Source organism: Leptodactylus fuscus, chromosome 9, assembly GCF_031893055.1.
Source record: "Leptodactylus fuscus isolate aLepFus1 chromosome 9, aLepFus1.hap2, whole genome shotgun sequence".
In the NCBI taxonomy this organism is placed as follows: Eukaryota; Metazoa; Chordata; class Amphibia; order Anura; family Leptodactylidae; genus Leptodactylus; species Leptodactylus fuscus.
The window spans coordinates 37,771,673-37,790,866 of record NC_134273.1 but is presented as its reverse complement, the minus strand read 5'-3'; the positions used below and the strand labels follow the sequence as shown (position 1 = coordinate 37,790,866).

Here is a 19,194-nt window from a genome sequence, read left to right as displayed (position 1 = left end):
CAGGACCTGGGCCTATATAGTATACTCTAGTTCAGTGCACCGTTCCAAAGCTAGTATCTGACCGTGAATGTGTCAGACCTTCAGTTATATCATGTCATTTGACTTCCAATGGCTACCTCCTTCAACATAGCTCCACACTCTGGACTTGACAATCTGTTTGTCAAGAGAACCATGCCCAGAATAATGTCTTGGATTTCAAAATGGTGCAAGCAGCACCAAGTACAGTCCTATTGGGGTGGGCTCTTTCATGGAGGTAAATGCATATTTTAGGCTTTCACCAACTCCAAAAAATCCAGTTCTTTATATCAATGAATAGGTGAACCTTCACGGATTCTGGCGCAGTTGAAATTTTTTCTCTAGCCCTGAGCCATCAATACTGTTACTTTTGGTGTAGGATATACTATCTAGTCTCTGTACTGTTAGGAGGGCGGTGTCAGGCAGGAGCAGACAAGGGGGTGTGATTCTGAGCTCTGACAATGGCTGCCACTGATTGGAGCTCTGGATCACGCCTCCCTATGGATAAGTTTTGTAAATATGCTCTCTGACCTCTGGAAGTGTCATAGCGCAGGGAGAAGTAAGAAGAGAGAGGGGAAGAGGGAAATTCTGTCCATCTCCCTTTGTACATTATGGATCCTATATTATTTACCTCCAGCTATATTACATTATAATAATATAGTTTGTAAGGCTGACAAACAATCCATTTCAGCCTATTATCCCACAATGTTCATACATTAAAGGCAAAATCCTCTTGAGGTAGAAGACAATTTTTCTCATCTTAGGAAGATAGATTCCTTGTTATATCTGAAGTTGGCAATAGTCTAACTCCTTCTATCAACAACCTATATGCAGAAATCTGTTAACTATGACCTATTATATTGTTACACTCAATAAAAGTGATAAGGTCAGAGGCCGTGTTTATGACCAAATGACCAGTAATCCCGGGTAACTGTCGTCGTCCTAATTGATAAGCCTGAGTGCCAGGCAGTAAAGAAGTCACACCACTCACAATGTTGGTATTAGTTCCTCTCTCAGCAAAGAGGATATGCACTGACGTAGTTTATTTCAGACAACGTGGAGTTAAATAGCAGCAGACAAAGGAAAAGAGATAAGAATAGTGTAAGTTCTGTGTTCATTCCTGAGTGGTGTAATACGTTTTAATCACACAAAAAAGAAAGTTTAAACAGTTCCATATATAGACAGCTGCTTCCGCTCCTAGTGGTGTCTTCTGGGAGAGGTCTCCTGGCAGTGAGCCAAGCAGGTGCTCCTTGGAAACAATCGGTTTTATCCTGGGTGCAGCCATCTTGTTTTTCAGTTTCAAACATAAACAACTATATCTAGCATTCAACTTTTTAAGGATAATAATGTTTCATACATTACATGACTACAACCTTCACAAAACATCAAGGCCTCTTTTGCACTCTATTGGTAGAATTGATAAGGTCAGAGTCGCCTTTATGACTAATTGACCAATAATCCTGGGTAACTGTCGTCGTCCTAATTAATTAGGCTGAGTGTCAGGCGGTAAAGAAGTCACACCACTCTTTGTTGGTATTCGTTGTTTTCTCTGCCAAAGAATGTGTGCTGATGCACTTTTTATTAAAACACGGGGGTTAAATAATTGCAGAGAAAGGAAGTGATATAACAACAATGTAAGTTTTCATATTCATTCCTGATTGGTATGGTACATCTCAATCAAACAGAAAAAGTTTAAGCAGTGCCATATATAGCCAGCTACTCCCGGTCCTGCATGGTAACCTTGGGGTGCTGTCTTCTGGCAGCAAGCCAAGCATTTGTTTTTCGTGCACCCATCCTGGATACATGTGCCATCTTATCATATAACATTATACCAGTTTCAAGCATAAGCAAGTATATCTAGCATTCAGCTTTTAAGGATAACAATGTTTTTCATACATTACATGATTATAATCTTCACAGAATCACTATGATCACCTTCTCTGGAAGAGATTTCCTTGGTCTCTTTGCTCTTACAGTAAAGAATTCCTTCTATGTTGATTGCAATACAGATGTTACTTATTCTTGTAATTATGCCATTGATAATATGGAGATAAGACCTCTTTAGATGACCAGAGTAAATCTATATAATTTCAGGATTAAAAAAAAAATTAAATACAGATAATAAGACTGTGACTTCCTGGGCCATTGACACATGGGAGAGTTTTCTAGGCATGCTCTGTGACCTGGGCGGAGGTTATTGTACAGGGAACATAAGCTGTGAAATCCTCTAATGTGACTGGTGTATTATATGTCTTATTTACATATACATGATACCTGAGATCATCAGGAGGCTGATAAATGAGGTGACTGCTGCAAAGAAATCTCCAACAGAAAAAAGGAAGTGTCATCATATTATTTGGCTTAGTGGTCAGAGTCAGAACCATATGAATTTTAGGAATTGTGTATAATTATAGTTGACATGTAAACCAAAGGACACATTCCCTTTAAAAATTTTCATAAAAAGAAGTAATTTTCTGAAAACACATTTTCTTTAAGTAATAAAAAAAGCACAACATCAGTGACAACGGAAGCAATTGCCCCCAGTATTCCTCTGAGATCGATGGGGTGTCCTTTGTGCCTGTTTATAAGCCATCAAGGACAAAAAATTCTGGATTTTATGTGACATGCATTGGTTGTGCATTATAAAGACAGTAGTTGAATTGTAGATTTCGCTCACGGTTACCTTATAGGTGCCTTTGAATTATTAAGGAATAAATAAAATCTAGTCTAATCCATTAGCCGGATACTTCATTGCTAATTCATATCTAATCTGCATATTAATGTAACGAGAGCTTTGTCTACGGCACAGTGTTTTCTAGGTGTGAGCTCTCTGAATCAGTATGGTAATTGTATAAGATGAAGTGAGATATTGATTATTACATGCTCCGCTGCTTTCCAGCCATGTGCAGTAAAAGTTCAATAAAGGTAAAACCAAAGGCATAGTAACAACATCTGCTGTATCTTAATGAGCTTTAGAGAGAGAAAATGGGGCTTAAAAGATAGTATCATTACATAGTATAAGTCTATAATAAGGAAAATCGCACATATTTATATATATATATATATATATATATATATATATATACTGTATATATATATATATATGTATATATATATTCCAGCATATGGGAATGGAGACAACACTGTTAATGAATATTTACACCAATAATATGCTGTAAAAAAATTTTGCATTCACATCTTTAATAAGTGTAGCACATTTTATTATTGTACGTCTTTGCTACATTTTGAATTCTCTTGAAGTAGACGTAAAAAAGTGGTGTGAACCATAATAAATTTTACACACAACATATACTCCATTTTTTGGCTTTGTAAAAATTTATTAGCAATTTGCTTGCTAAATCTCAATTCGGCTAAGGCCCCAAGTAGTAGGCCGCACAATAAAAGCGCTGCGGGAACAACTGCAACAGCAACTCATCATAGGTTTCCCTACAGCGCTTTTCACATAAAATCTGTAGAGGTTTCCCCTGTGGAATTTCTACGTCCATTATACCTATAGGGAAAGGTATAATTAATAGAGATGAGCGAACACTGTTCGGATCAGCCAATCCGAACAGCACGCACCCATAGAAATGAATGGAAGAACCTGTGACGCCGGCCGCTGGCAAAGTCGGCATCACAGGTGCTTCCATTCATTTCTATGGGTGCGTGCTGTTCGGATCGGCTGATCCGAACAGTGAACAGTGTTCGCTCATCTCTAATAATTAACATGCTGTGATATCCAAAACCTCAACAGTTTTGGAAATTGCAGTGTGACCGCTGGGCGGATTTTTCCGCAATGTGTGGATGGGATTCATTAGAATCCCATCCTCTTTGCAAAGACTGTAAAACACCATGGTTTTCGCCATGGCTTTTCGTCCACGTGGGGCCCTGGATAAGGGATAATATGTCACATTAAGGAGACATCACCTTATGGTGAACAGAGACTTATCATGAGATTCAGATGGCTGACAATCCGGACAGACAAGGTGCACAGTGAAAAAGCGTTAGCACTTACACTACCGTTATAAATGTCCATTGCTGTCTTCTGTCAAAGGATGACAGCAACGGACATTAACCTATTGCACAGAATGGACACAGACTGACTCTGTACCCATTCCTGTTGCCACTAATTTAAACAACATGCATACTTTATGATACTTATACTCTCTTCCTGTGAATCCACTCCATGTTTTGGCATAAAGAAGAACACAGCAAAATCTACAACAAAAAAAGCGGATTTTCCGCAACGTGGGACCTCAGCCATAGACCTGTTTTGGTGGGTGTATGTGAGCAGAAATGATGGACCTCCTCATTATGAAATCATGTCAGAAGCTTTTCACAAGAACACTATCACACTATTCTGTATTTACTTTCACCTCTTTGTAATTCTCGTGCCATAACAGGTCGCTAAGCAGAATTGTTTTACGAGAGTTGTAAAATATGTAGAGTAATGTATCACCTGGCATAAATTATAGATGAATTCGCAGTCACTGAGGAATTATTTAAGATAATATAAGGCACCAGGCTGGATGCCAAGTGCTTTTATACAGGTCGTGGAAACCCAAAGCAGCTTCTCGTGTGCTGAATGATTCATATTTGTGGTTATGTTAGGCCGATTTTAGAAAAGACGTGGTGGGTGCTTGAAATAAGTATTAAAAAATGTATACCCCTGCAAATTACGTTATAATAGATTTCTTCGTAGTACAATATATTGATGGGCTCAGAGCATTTACAAGAATGGAATCTACTTAGTAATATGTGCAGCAGAGGAGATATTGTATATTTTATGTGTCCCTTTGGAATGACCTCTGTTTGTATATCAAGTATAACTTGTAGTAATGTTTTATATACTACAGACAAGTAGAAGATCTTCCACAAAACGGATTTTACTATACTACTGGGTGCCATTGGAACAAACAGCCCTTCTGACATAGCACAGAGTTAATTATGGAAATATTAAATGTATCCTAAATGGATATGACCAAACATACAGCTGTATCCAATCTTACTCTTCATATATCAAAAGTGCAGGTGAAGGGAACAAACTTTACAATACACTTCACTAAAGAAAAGTGCCTGTGTCGTTAACTATTACTCCTGTGTTTACTTATTATTTGCTTGACTTCAGTCCATACTCCATACACAAGCAGATAGGTTTACAATTAAGACTATGGAGAGTGACAGAGAAATTAGGCATTAAGCATTAAATGAGTCATTTCTATCAGTAGAAAGGTAGAGAGTTATTTTTGACAGCCCAGTTCTGTTGTGAAAGGAAACTGCCTCTCTATAGTGCAGATGTCTCTTAGTTTTGCTTAGTTCTCCACTTACTCCCCTCTCCTCTCTCCATAGACTTCTATTGTACAGTTTTTTGTCCTCACCTGCACTATTAATGTATGATGACATAGCTACAAGGTCTTTAATTTGGACCGAAACGTTTGTATATTTTGTCAGAATAAAGTTACACTTTGGAAGCATACTACCTGGGTGCCGGAAACTTCGTTGACTGCTTGTACTGTAAAATGCTGCGATTTTTCCCGCAGCGTCTCTGCTGCGGGCAAATCGCGGCTTTTACGTCCCGTGGGGCCCCAGCCTAAATTATTTTTTTTATTTCTGATTTCCTCTGTAACTGGGAAAACAGGTATCTGAGTTACATTGTATGGCCGATCAATAGCTGCCCAAAAAAACTCCTCTTCAATATGGTGGTATGGTAGGATATTCTCGTGAGGATTCCTGTAATAATGACTGATAGGGGTCCCAGAGATCTGACATTTGTCACCTATCCTGCGGATAGGCAAATGTCTCTATATCTTTGTATCAATGATGATTCAGTTACATTTGGTTACAATAGTTTAATAAGAATTCACGTATTAGATGTGAAAGAGGTTTGTCCACAAATGCATTATATCCCCTACAGCTAGAATATAACTTGGAGACCAGTAAGGGTCCAGCGACTGGGACCTCCACCAATCACAAAAACTAGGGTGCCTTGAATCTGAATGCAGAAGTAATTGAGCAGATGGGCTGCCATTTTGTGTGTTTCTATGGGACCACAGGAGATATATAGTGCTTGACTTTCTCCGGCAGTCCCTTAGAAATCAATGTAGAAACGGCATGTCTAGTTGATCAATGCTCTTTTCAGATCGGAGTACAAAGCACCCCCGTTTTTGTGATCATTAGGTTCCCAGTGGTCATACCTACACTGATCTGCAATGTTTCCCCTATTCTGTGTATATGGGATAAATGCGATTGGTTGGCATGCACCTTTAGTGAAAAGATATGTGAAAGTAGAAATCATTGTATATTGCCATTAATCCAACATGAATACTTAAAACCATTCCAAAGACTGGTTCCCCTGGGTTCAGAATTTCCAAGAGGTTGTCCCAACAATCCCTTCTATACGGGAAGGGGTCCTCAAATCCTGACTCCCTTTAAACATAGAGTTGATCTTACTCCCAGTTATAAACATATTACCATTTTTTGAATGGCCACATATAAAGCAAGTTTTCCCTTGTCCCACATATCAGCCAAAGGCAACAACTGTTCCAAGGGCTCTTATTACTGGACCTGCCGCTTTGGCTTTCATATGAAAGAGGTATCTTTAATAAGACAAGCCCTTCAAGTCCTACACTGATAAAAACTCACTTGAGACACCGTCTGTAGAACAAGAAATGGTGGTTATCTCGGTTTCTCCTCAGTAGATTTCTCTGTGGTTTCTCCGGATAGCGTTCCCAGCTGAGAACGCAGAGTGCAGGAGTTTTTGGCAGTTTAATCCACTTGCTGAATGAAGGCAGAGGCCAACATCAAAGTGATTAACAGCACCTGTCGGGTGGCAACGTCCATCATGACATGTATTCTGTTATTCAATAGCTGTAATGATAAGCCAGCCACCCAAAGTGTGTTAGCACGGCTGCACTTGGAACCAACGCTATTAATTCTCATTAAATGAATGTGGATATCTTATAAATAGTTATGCATATTGACATTCATCAGGACATTTTACATATCTTTATATATCTCACTCTATCCCTTTGGATAAATGAACTTAGATCACTATTTTAAGTATATTCTTCAAGTGAAGTTGCACTTTGGAGCTACTTTGAAGAATACATTAAGAACTTGCTTCACCTTTGGCTTGTATATTTGGGTTTTACAGCACTCAAGTGAAAATCCATTCCCCACTCTGAAATGTAAGGGATCAAAGGGAATACCAGGGCACCAGGAGTTTGTGGTTCTTGCTTGAATCCACAGCACGCAGTAATATTTTATCTAAGAGGGCCAATAAGCTTAGTTGAAAATGGCCAAATCTAGCCAAAGTATCAGCCATTGTGGATTAACGAAAGCAAGAATCTAAGGCAAATGTGGAAATGATAAGTTATTCCATAATATACATCTATGACTCAAATCACTCCCTACAACTGTAGAAGGTCAACATGGAAAATTCCCAGTGGCTGATGTCCTGGCACTGTCAGTAGAATACATGTACCATTTACCCTGTATTCTGCTGACTGTGCTAGTATGGCAGCTGTGTAGAATCTGATTTCAATATGACTTGTAATGGAAGTGACAGAGTCATAGAAATAGAAGATGTCCTAATATGCAAGCAAAAACATCAAGTCGGTATTGACAGCAGTCACCACAATGCTATAATAGAAAATTATTCTGTATCATGCAGGAGCACCCTGACTAATCTACATAATGTATCCGCTTCCCGTACAAACTGAGAGCTGAGCAAAGGTGAACAGGATGGGTCAAACTACTCGATCAACACGTTTTCAGGCTCCTCCCCATAGACTCGTTCAGAGAGGGTTTGGCTCTTGGTTTCTGATGTTCCAATAGGGCACTGTTTGTAGCATGCACAAGTGTGAATCCACCTCTGGGATATAATACTAGCTCTTATTTGGGATCAGGAGATGATCAGCACAAGGTAATTTTAGACTTACTAAATTTTTTGCATATAGATTATATATACATAAATTGAGAAATATAGTTTACAGAGGACCTTTCACCATCTCCACCAACTACAACTACAGCACAGTTGGAATTTTTACTCTAGCTCCATTCCTGAGCAACATGTTAGTTTCAGCATCCAATATGTGAGGCTGGGTTCACACCAGCATTGACTCTCTATATGGGGTTTCCGTTCCCCTTTCCACTTAAAAAATGTAGAGAGAAAAGCGCTTCAAACTGTTTCGGGAAGAAACTACGAGAACTCCATTATAGTCTAGGGAGTCTGCAGGTAACCGCTTATTAAAGCGGATTAGGTTTCCGTTTAGAGAGTCCCCAAGCGGACTTCGCCAAAAGGAAAGGAATGTAGATGTGAACCGGGCCTTAGCCAGTCCTGGGATAGACAAGAATTTTGTTTTATATCTGACCTCTAGAGTATTTTTGTTCTCTTCTCTTTCAGTTGACAGGAGATTGCTACACATACTGTTCCGTGTCATGTTTTCAGTCACGTCTTCTATGACAACATATGGGAAACCTAGAAAGCATCATCTTTGTAGTAGGAGTTGTCATTTCCCAGCCTACAGGGTTTCTACCAGGAGTCAGATGTACAGATGTTACTATCTCATAGAGGTTTTTTAAAGATATTTTATCCAAAAAGCATTGATGAGAAAAATTTCTTCATATACAAATTGGAAAATCCTAATAAATCCTATTGATAAGTGATTTATGTCTACGTAGAAAAAAATTGCCTATTTTTGAAAGACTTCACAGATTGTTGGCAATCCTGGATGTGCCCTGCATGAGAATGGGAAATGCGCAGAATCTGTCCAGGGTGTGAGTGTTGTGTCCGGAGAACAAGTCCTATCTTCCAGTGATGTGAAAGTGGCATGTGTGACATATGTTCTGTGTAGGACTGGGCATATGCGAGGTATATCTTCCCACTCGTAAGTACTGAGAGGTTTCAGGCATGGTTACACTAATACTTCACAAATTTGAGAGTTTAAGGCTAAGGCTCCACATTATGGAAATGCAGTGTATTTAACTCCAGCAGAAACACAGCATTTTACAGCCATCCACACCTTGCAAGGAAAAAAAATGCAGAAAAGCTACGTTTTTTAAAAATGCAGCATTTCAATGTTACCAGAGGAAAAATGAGCATTTTCCCTATAGAGTTAATGAGGGAGGAAAAAAACACCAAACACTGCACAAAGAAACAAGCTACTAGGGCAACATGGTGGCTCAGTGGTTAGCACTGCAGCCTTGCAGCGCTGAAGTCCTGGGTCAAATCCCGCCAAGAACAACATCTGCAAGGAGTTTGTATGTTCTCCCTGTGTTTGTGTGGATTTCCTCCAATTCTACTGATAGGAAAAAAAAATGTGCATTGTGATCCCTATATGGGGCTCACAATCTACATTAAAAAAAAACAAGCTACAGTTCACTATATGGAGCCTCAACTAGGATCCCATGAACTTTATCACATAGAGACAATGAGTTGTACTTAAATATGGCTGCCTTATGGCTCCCAAAGTGGTAGACCAGGGAGCCATTTAGTGGGTGAAGTTGCAGACGGTAGGTAGTTTTATGCCATAGGTAAAATGTGCCTGTGCAGGTTTCCTTTAACCTTATAAGTGTTCCGTGTATAATATGATAATCTATATACTTTATATGCCTATGAATGATAGAAGTCATTTGTTTCATCATGGATGCTCTTGGAATTGTTATTTGCTCATTTCTAGCAGTGTGTTACATGTTACAGGAACTGCTTGGGACATTTTAGCTATTTCATCATCTGATGGGAACCTGTCACCAAGTTTTTGCTTTGATCTACAACAGAACAATGTATGGGAGCTGTAAACAATGCCATGTTACAGTCCTATGAAAAAGTTTGGGCAACCCTATTAATCTTAATCATTTTTAGTTCTAAATATTTTGGTATTTGCTACAGCCATTTCAGTTTGATATATCTAATAACTGATGGACACAGTAATATTTCAGGATTGAAATGAGGTTTATTGTACTAACAGAAAATGTGCAATATGCATTAAACCAAAATTTGACCGGTGCAAAAGTATGGGCACCTCAACAGAAAAGTGACATTAATATTTAGTACATCCTCCTTTTGCAAAGATAACAGCCTCTAGTCGCTTCCTGTAGCTTTTAATCAGTCCCTGGATCCTGGATAAAGGTATTTTGGACAAACAATTCAAGTTCAGTTAAGTTTGATGGTCGCCGAGCATGGACAGCCCGCTTCAAATCATCCCACAGATGTTCAATGATATTCAGGTCTGGGGACTGGGATGGCCATTCCAGAACATTGTAATTGTTCCTCTGCATGAATGCCTGAGGATTTGGAGCAGTGTTTTGGATCATTGTCTTGCTGAAATATCCATCCCCGGCGTAACTTCAACTTCGTCACTGATTCTTGAACATTATTCTCAAGAATCTGCTGATACTGAGTGGAATCCATGCGACCCTCAACTTTAACAAGATTCCCGATGCCGGCATTGGCCACACAGCCCCAAAGCATGATGGAACCTCCACCAAATTTTACAGTGGATAGCATGTGTTTTTCTTGGAATGCTGTTTCTTTTTGGACGCCATGCATAACGCCTTTTTTTATAACCAAACAACTCAATTTTTGTTTCCAAAATGAAGCTGCCTTGTCCAAATGTGCTTTTTCATACCTCAGGCAACTCTATTTGTGGCGTACGTGCAGAAACGGCTTCTTTCTCATCACTCTCCCATACAGCTTCTATTTGTGCAAAGTGCGCTGTATAGTTGACCGATGCACAGTGACACCATCTGCAGCAAGATGATGCTGCAGCTCTTTGGAGGTGGTCTGTGGATTGTCCTTGACTGTTCTCACCATTCTCCTTCTCTGCCTTTCTGATATTTTTCTTGGCCTGCCACTTCTGGGCTTAACAAGAACTGTCCCTGTGGTCTTCCATTTCCTTACTATGTTCCTCACAGTGGAAACTGACAGGTTAAATCTCTGAGACAACGTTTTGTATCCTTCCCCTGAACAACTATGTTGAACAATCTTTGTTTTCAGATCATTTGAGAGCGGGCTGTCCATGTTCGGCGACCATCAAACTTAACTGAACTTGAATTGTTTTGTAGAAAGAAATGGTCCAAAATACCTTCATCCAGGATCCAGGAACTGATTAAAAGCTACAGGAAGCGACTAGAGGCTGTTATCTTTGCAAAAGGAGGATGTACTAAATATTAATGTCACTTTTCTGTTGAGGTGCCCATATTTTTGCACCGCTCAAATTTTGGTTTAATGCATATTGCGCATTTTCTGTTAGTACAATAAACCTCATTTCAATCCTGAAATATTACTGTGTCCATCAGTTATTAGATATATCAAACTGAAATGGCTGTTGCAAACACCAAAATATTTAGAACTAAAAATGATTAAGATTAATAGGGGTGCCCAAACTTTTTCATAGGACTGTATATGTCCTACGTCCCAAAATACTCACAAGGTTTGTCTGTACCACCATCTCTTCTAAAGAACTTATAAGTTGTTGTAGGGACTCTTAGTGAAATGGTGAACAAAGTTTTTTGTGTCAAAATGCAATGTTGAGATAAAGAACTTTGAGACCGGCCAATATGGTGTAAATGCTACAGAGACACTGCAAGGTGGATGGGATTCTAGCGACTCCGATCCACACCTTGCGGAAAGATACAGGCTGCAATTTCCAAAAACGTTGCAGCACGTCTTCCTATAGTTATAATAGAAGCTCAAATCTCTATGGGCTTTCTGTAAAAAGTGCTGCAGGAAAAACCATAATGCATTGCCGCCGCAGTTTTTCCACAGCACTTTTTTTGCTGCGGCACACTACATGGTGCCTTAGCCTTAATCCATATATAAATGAGCTGTTTGTGAGACAATGCCAAGCCTGCCAGAATGTATTTGTCTGTCATTGCCACCAAGGACCATACCTTACCATAAAGATTGACAGGTCTTGATATATGGTGACCAAAAACAACAGCAGGTGCTCTGGCAGATTCAGCCATGACCCTTGTTCATTGTCACACTAATAATAGCCCCTACAACACCATATTGGTAACCACCATGTTAAAGATCACATTAGAGTGATGAACATTTGAAGAAAAGCACTGCAAATGATGCAGGTGGTGCAATGGGGGCAGGCACTGCTCTTGCAACTCAGACCCCTACTATCACCTTATTGCACCACCCCAGTGAGACTTGTTCCTCCCAGTTTTTTTACATCACCCATTCTACTTGAACAGAAAGATCAGTGCTCCAAGGCTGAAGGCCCACCCCCAGTGCACCAACTGCCTCATTTGCATAATAGTTTAGAGTTGCCCAAAGCTAGACAAGTGACATATATAACAATATGTTGTTACATGTTGTTTGTCACTATATTGTGCTCTGTAGTTTAATACATTTAGGGTAACTGTTAGGACGGGACGGGTTTGCCTCTGTGCTGCACAGAGGCACCCGACCCCATCTCTGTCCAGTGCCGGGACTTCTGCTGGTTCCAGCACTGGGGTAGGCTAGAGGCTTCTGCTTGAGTATGTGGAGGTTCCATTTTTTCCCTAGCGCCGGGACTGGCACTTTCAGGGTCAGGGGGGTCAGCGGCAGGCCTAAGGCTATTTAGGCCTCATTTTGGTTATTCATTTACCCCATGATATCAGCTCCCTAGTGCAGTGCTAAGGTATTAATTGACCATCCGGAATCCATATTGACAGTATCCCTTTAAGAATATTAGATGGTAACAGTTATCCTGTAAGTTCTGTAGACTTAAGTTCCTAAGACTTGGTAATGTTTAAAGGTGACAATAAAATCAAATCTAGTAAAAAACAAGGCCCACCTGGCTTGTCTCAGACTTAATCTTTTGGCTGACTCAAGGAAGGCTACATTTTTATGATCCGCAAGGACCGTTACCCTGTGCTTGACCCTCTCCAGAAAGTGACGCCACTCCTCAAAAGCCCATTTAATGGCTAGGAGTTCTTGATTCCCGATGTCATAGTTCCTCTCAGCAGGGGAAAACTTTCTGGAAAAGACGGCACAGGGCCTCAAATTAGTAAAGGAAGCAGAACCCTGGGACTACACAGCTCCTATACCAACTTCAGAGGCGTCCACTTCCACAATAAAAGGTTCGCTGAGATCAGGTTGAATTAGTACCGGGGGCCTTAGAAAATGCCTGTTTCAAAAATTCAAAAGCCCTAACAGCTTCCTCTTTCCAATTCACCAAGTCCGGCCGTTGCAAGGCCTTCAGGGAGGTAGGCCGAACCCAGTCAACAACAGCTTGAACCTTAGTAGGATCCATACTAATAGCAGTAGAAGACAAAATGTACCCCAGAAAAGACAACTGCTGTACTCCAAACAAACATTTTTCAAGTTTGGAGAATAACTTATTCTACCTCAGAATTTGTAACACAGATCTGACTTGACAAACATGAGTTTCCCAATCAGGAGAGTAAACAAGAATGTTGTCCAGATAGACAAATACATAACAGCCAGATAGATCTTGAAAAAGTATCAAAGCCAATCAGGACAGGTTTATGTCCGAAACGCGTTGTGCCTACTGTTTCCAATAAAGAAGATTACCTTTAATTGCTTGGGTGAGCGCTGTCATTTACCTGTATATTGGGTTGGTCCACTTTTTTCTGGTGTCCTACACGTCTTCGAGGCGTACCTGCAGATGCTGCCTCAGCACTGTCCACCCAGGATCCACAGGTGTTCAAGGCTTTTGGGTTGTTGTGACTTCTCACAACCCATCAAGGTGAGGAGGCATTTGTTGTTTTCTATATGTCCACAACATCTATCCAGTGATAATACATGAGGATTGGCTTGGTATCTCTTTTGTTTTTCCAGATCTTGAAAAATGTAATTTACAAATTTTTGAAATGCTGCAGGGGCATTGGTCAAACCAAAAGGCATCACAAGATATTCATAGTCACCCACAGGGGTATTGAAGGTCGTCTTCCACCCTCCCTGATGCGAATCAGATTGTAAGCACCACGTAGATCTATTTTGGAGAAAAAGTTAGCCCCAGAAACCTGATTCAGCAAGTCAGGGATGAGTGGAAGAGGGTACTGATTTTTCACCATAATTTTATTAAAGGGGTATTCCCGCGTCGCATACTCACCAGTCTTCACTGCTGTAAAATCTTCTTTCTTCCTGGTTTCTTGCGTCATTTGGTGGGCGGGGTTTCATGCAACCTGCCGTTTAGCTGAAGCGCAGATACATCACTTGACTTTTGAGCAGATAAGTCAAGGGCTGTGTCAACAATTAATTTAATAAAGTAAGATAGTGGACAAACAAAGTAGTTTTGTGTATTTAGCAGTGTATTTAGGAAAAATCTTACATCTACATTAACAAGAGGTATAGATAGGATCCTTGTGATGGGACAACCCCTTTAACCCCTTCCCGCCGATGGCATTTTTTGATTTTCGTTTTTCGTTTTTGACTCCCCTCCTTCTAAACCCCATAACTTTTTTATTTCTCCGCTCCCAGAGCCATATGAGGTCTTAATTTTTGCGGGACAATTTTTTCTTCATGATGCTACCTTTAATTATTCTATATAATGTACTGGGAAGCAGGAAAAAAAATTCTGAATGGGGTGGATTTGAAGAAAAAATGCATTTCTGCGACTTTCTTACGGGCTTTGGTTTTACGGCGTTCACTGTGCAGCCAAACTGACATGTCCCCTATATTCTGTGTTTCGGTACGGTTCCAGGGATACGAAATTTATATGGTTTTATTTACATTTTGACCCCTAATAAAAATTCCAAAACTGTGTTAAAAAATTTTTTTTCTAAAAGTCGCCATATTCCGACGGCCGTAACTTTTTTATACATAGGTGTACGGGGATGCATAGGGCGTCTTTTTTTGCGGGGCCGGGTGTACTTTTTAGTTCTACCATTTTCGGGAAATGTTATTGCTTTGATCACTTTTTATTCAAATTTTTATCAGAATCAAAACAGTGAAAAAACGGCGGTTTGGCACTTTTGACTATTTTTCCTGCTACGGCGTTTACCGAACAGGAAAAATATTTTTATAGATTTGTAGAGCGGGCGATTTCGGACGCGGGGATACCTAACATGTATATGTTTCACAGTTTTTAACTACTTTTATATTTGTTCTAGGGAAAGGGGGGTGATTTGAACTTTTAATACTTTTTATATTTTTTTGTATTTTTTTTACTTTTTTTTTTATTTATTTTTTTGCATTTATTAGACCCCCTAGGGGTGTTGAACCCCAGGGGGTCTGATCACTAATGCAATGCATTACAATGCTAATGCATTGCAATGCATTGTAAAAAATCATCATCTCTTTTGCAGGCTGCATAGACCAGCCTGCAAAAGAGAGAATTTGCAGACCGGCTGGGAGCCTTTAACAAGGCTCTCGGCTGTCATGGCAACATGACGTCGGCCCTGGAGCATGCTCCAGGAGCCGGCGATCCCTGCCAAAATGGCGGCGCCCATGCGCCGCCGGGAAAATGGCGCCTCCGGCGCCTTTGACAGCAGCGCCAGAGGGGTTAATGCCTCCGATCGGTCCGGGGACCGATCGGAGGCATTAGAGCCGGTTGTCTACTGCTTAAAGCAGTAGACACCCGGCGGCTATGACGGCCGCCCGGCTCCCGGGCGGTCGCCATAGTTACAGACCCGACACGCGCCGTACTATTACGGCACATGTCGGGAAGGGGTTAAGTTCCCTGTAATCTATACATGGTCTCAAACCACCATCTTTTTTTTTAACAAAAAAGAACCCGGCACCAACCGGAGATGAGGAAGGACGTATGTGACCCTTTTGCAGAGAGTCCTTAACATACTCCCTCATAGCCAATCTCTCAGGCTCAGACAAGTTAAAAAGTCGCCCCTTAGGGAGTCTAATGTTGGGCAACAAATCAATCGCACAGTCATAAGCCCTATGAGGAGGCAGTAAATCAGCACCGTATTCAGAAAACACATCCTCATAGTCTTTAAGATAACTTGGCAGAGAAACAGAGACGACATCTCCCAACTGCCAATCTAAAAGTCAGTTGTGTTTTTCAAGCCAAGCCAACCCTAAAACTACTTCAGAAGGCAAATTCTCAAAAACCAGAAAAGACAGAAATTCAGAATGCATAATTCCAATCTTAACCATTAACGTGAAAAATTTTACAGAAATTTGAGCTAAAGGAGTAGTCAATAGCAGTTACAGGGACAGGTTTAATTAATGGAAATAACGGAACCCCTGGCTCCTGTGCAGTAGCTAAATTCAAAAAATTGACCCACAATCTACATAAGCCTTAACATGGACTGACCTGCCAGAAATAGAAATTTCAAGAGGCAACAATAACCTTTGAAAAGAAACAGATTACCAGTGTGGTCTTTTTGTGAAGACCCCTGGCGTTCGGAACTCTCTCCGGCTGGACGTTTAGGACACTTGTTCAGCATGTGGCCAGGCTCAACACAGAAGAAACAAAGGCCCCTGCGCTGTCTGTATTTTCTATGGTCCCTGGAGGTCATGGCAGCCCCAAGTTGCATGGGTTCTGGACTGGGTTCAGGTGGAGAAACAGGAACAGCAGCAGAAACGTCAGTGAACACCCTTTCCCTTTTGTGTTCTTGCAGACGTATGTCAAGCCGGACGGTGAGTTTCATACATCCTTCCAAAGTGACAGGTTGAGGAAAATTCACCATAGCATCCTTGACTGCCTCAGAGAGTCCCTTACGAAACTGGGAACAAAGCGCAGGGTTGTTCCATTTAGACTGTACAGACCATCTCCTGAACTCAGCACAGTAATCCTCTGCAGCCTGGTTCCCTTGACGTAGAGCAGACAATTTAACTTCGGCCAAGGTTTGAGCGTCCGGTTCGTCATACAGAAGACCCAAAGCCTTGAAGAAGTTGTCAACTGATGATTATTCAGGAGCCTGAGGAGGCAGAGAAAAAGCCCAAGATTGCGGATCCCCCTGGAGTATGGAGATGACTATAGCCACCTACTGCTGTGCATTTTCAGAGGAATGGGTCGGAGACGGAAGTATAATTTGCAAGCCTCCTGAAAATTCACAAAAGGTTCCATCGGAGCTGGAGGGAGTGCTGGGGCTTGGGAATGAGCCTGTTCCTGATTCTGAACTTGTTCAGCCAAATCCTGGACAAGTTGAGCTAAATCTTGCATCTGCTCAACTAGTGCCTGCATTGATTCCATATCAAAAAGGTTCCAGAAGGAGGAAGTAGGGCTGGTTATTCTATTAGGAACCTGATGCAACAAACAGCTCTGTAAGGTTCTGGGCAACTAGAATCCCCAAGCGCTGAGGCAAAAACAGTCCTGGGTGTGCTACCCTCTCCCAACCGAAGCGGAACCAGGTCCCGGAGTTCTTCGCCAGAACTCTGGGGCCTGGTTCTGTTCCGGTTGGGATAACGTAACACACCCAGGACTGTTTTTGCCTCTGCACTTGGGGATTCTAGTTGACCTTATAGAGCTGTTTGTTTCATCAGGCTCCTAACAGGAACATTCTCAGGATGATTGGGGTCTCAGCGGTCAGACATCCACCGATCAGCAATTTATCTTCTAGCCTATGGATAATGGATAAATAAGTTTTGTGGCATAACCCCTTTTATTTCCCCTAAGTATTTCCATCTGTTCTATGGCAGAAGTAAAGTAGTGAAATGTTCAGATGAATTTATTGTAGATGAAGTATCTGCAGCCTCGGACAAAGACTAAACATTTTACAATAATTAAATATGCAACTATGCATGTTCTGGGTGTTAGTAAATGAATGGAAATAATATGCAGATTTCTTTCTGATTCAAAAGGTGTCTTCTCACTTCCTGGCAAACATCTCCAATATTATCCTTAGCCCGGCTGACAGGTAGCCCTCGGCTGTTGCAATGCTTAGACTCACCTGCAGATGGAGGTAGGGAGGTGATTTGGTATACTGCAGAGTCTAAACTGCTGAAAATGAGAAATTCAATCAGAGATCTCAGAGTCAGACACATAGACACCGTATCAATGACATACACAGTATGTATCGCTGACAAATTCAGACACAATGTCACCGATGTGCAGATGAAACACATGGGGAAAAAGCAAACATGGCTGAACTTATTGAAACAAATGCAGTAAATAAGGCCACTGAGATCACAGGAAATGGGATGTAGTTTTGCAGATTAAAGCAAACTTGGCCTATCTGACAGTTTCCAATGGAAACCAGGGATAACCAGATGGACTCTGAGAGCATTTACTTCATCCAGTGGAAGCTGCATATATACCCCTAGAAAACACAGCTAAGCGTACAAGTGTCTGAATGGCTGACAGATTAACTGTTTGCGCTAGGATATTTTGGTATGTACAGCCCTAAAATATGCTGAATTTGCTTCACCTATGCCATCCTATTCCACATAGACATTAACCAGTGACATAAAATATGGCCAGTCTATGTTGGTATGAACAGGGTCATACTGCAGCTACAGGAGAAGCAGAGGTAGCTATTGCACCTAAGTATTTGGAGACTGAGGGGCCCAAAGGTTCCTCTTTCACATGTAAGGGTGAAGGCAGAAATGAGAAGTAAAATATTACAGTCTATCTCAGTGTACAGTACTGATAAGGTTCAGAGAAAGTGACATCGACACCACTTGGTCAAAGGGGTTTTCCAAGACTAGGTTAGCATAGGTCATCAATATCATATTGGTGGGGGTCTGACACCCAGAACTCCCACTCATCAGTTGTTTGAGAAGACCAAGTGATGCAACTTTTCCACTACTTAATAAGTATAGTGCCATACATTACACAGAGGTTGTGCTTGGTATTGCAGTTCAGTCACATTCACATGGCAGATGTCATCCTTTTTTTTTATCTAATCTATCATCTATCTATCTATCTATCTATCTATCTATCTATCTATCTAAGGATAATTAATCAATTTCAGAAACACACTCCTTCCATTCTCTATCCCAGAAGGTCCAGCATCTAGCCTGACTCTGTACAGCTTCCTCCTTACACTTGTGATCTCTGGGCTGGTCTTTACCCTGACCCTTCTTTCAGCAGTCTTCATCTGGAAGTCTCATGGAACTCTCCATGTAGATCCAGGACTGTACAGACACCCCCAACTGCTATGACCCGGTCTCAGCAGTCTCGGCCTGTTAGGTTCAGGCGCAGAGTGTCCGGACGGCATTCAGCGCGTGAATCACCTGATGCATGGCAGGGGAATGTTCACACCAGACATGCTGTTTCTGCTCTGGCACTCGGGCGTGGATCACCTGGTGAGTTGCCTGGT

The 19,194-nt window shown here is 41.1% G+C and overlaps 3 protein-coding genes across 5 annotated transcripts in view; 1 reads left to right on the top strand and 2 right to left on the bottom strand.

The window, feature by feature from the left end:
- Positions 1–19,194, bottom strand: part of STIMATE (STIM activating enhancer) — a 372,954-nt gene that overhangs the window by 17,850 nt on the left and 335,910 nt on the right. The gene's annotated exons all lie outside the window — the stretch shown is intronic.
- The window catches only part of PVALB (parvalbumin), a 166,236-nt gene that overhangs the window by 108,287 nt on the left and 38,755 nt on the right, over positions 1–19,194 (top strand). The gene's annotated exons all lie outside the window — the stretch shown is intronic.
- The window catches only part of NCF4 (neutrophil cytosolic factor 4), a 78,382-nt gene that overhangs the window by 35,861 nt on the left and 23,327 nt on the right, over positions 1–19,194 (bottom strand). Inside the window, exon 1 of one of the 3 annotated variants that reach the window (XM_075286866.1) lies at positions 6,658–6,769. The exons of the other annotated variants lie outside the window; for them this stretch is intronic. The gene's annotated coding sequence lies outside the window, so the exon portion shown is untranslated. Of the gene's footprint in view, positions 1–6,657; positions 6,770–19,194 lie in introns of those variants that run through there. 3 annotated transcript variants of the gene reach the window in all.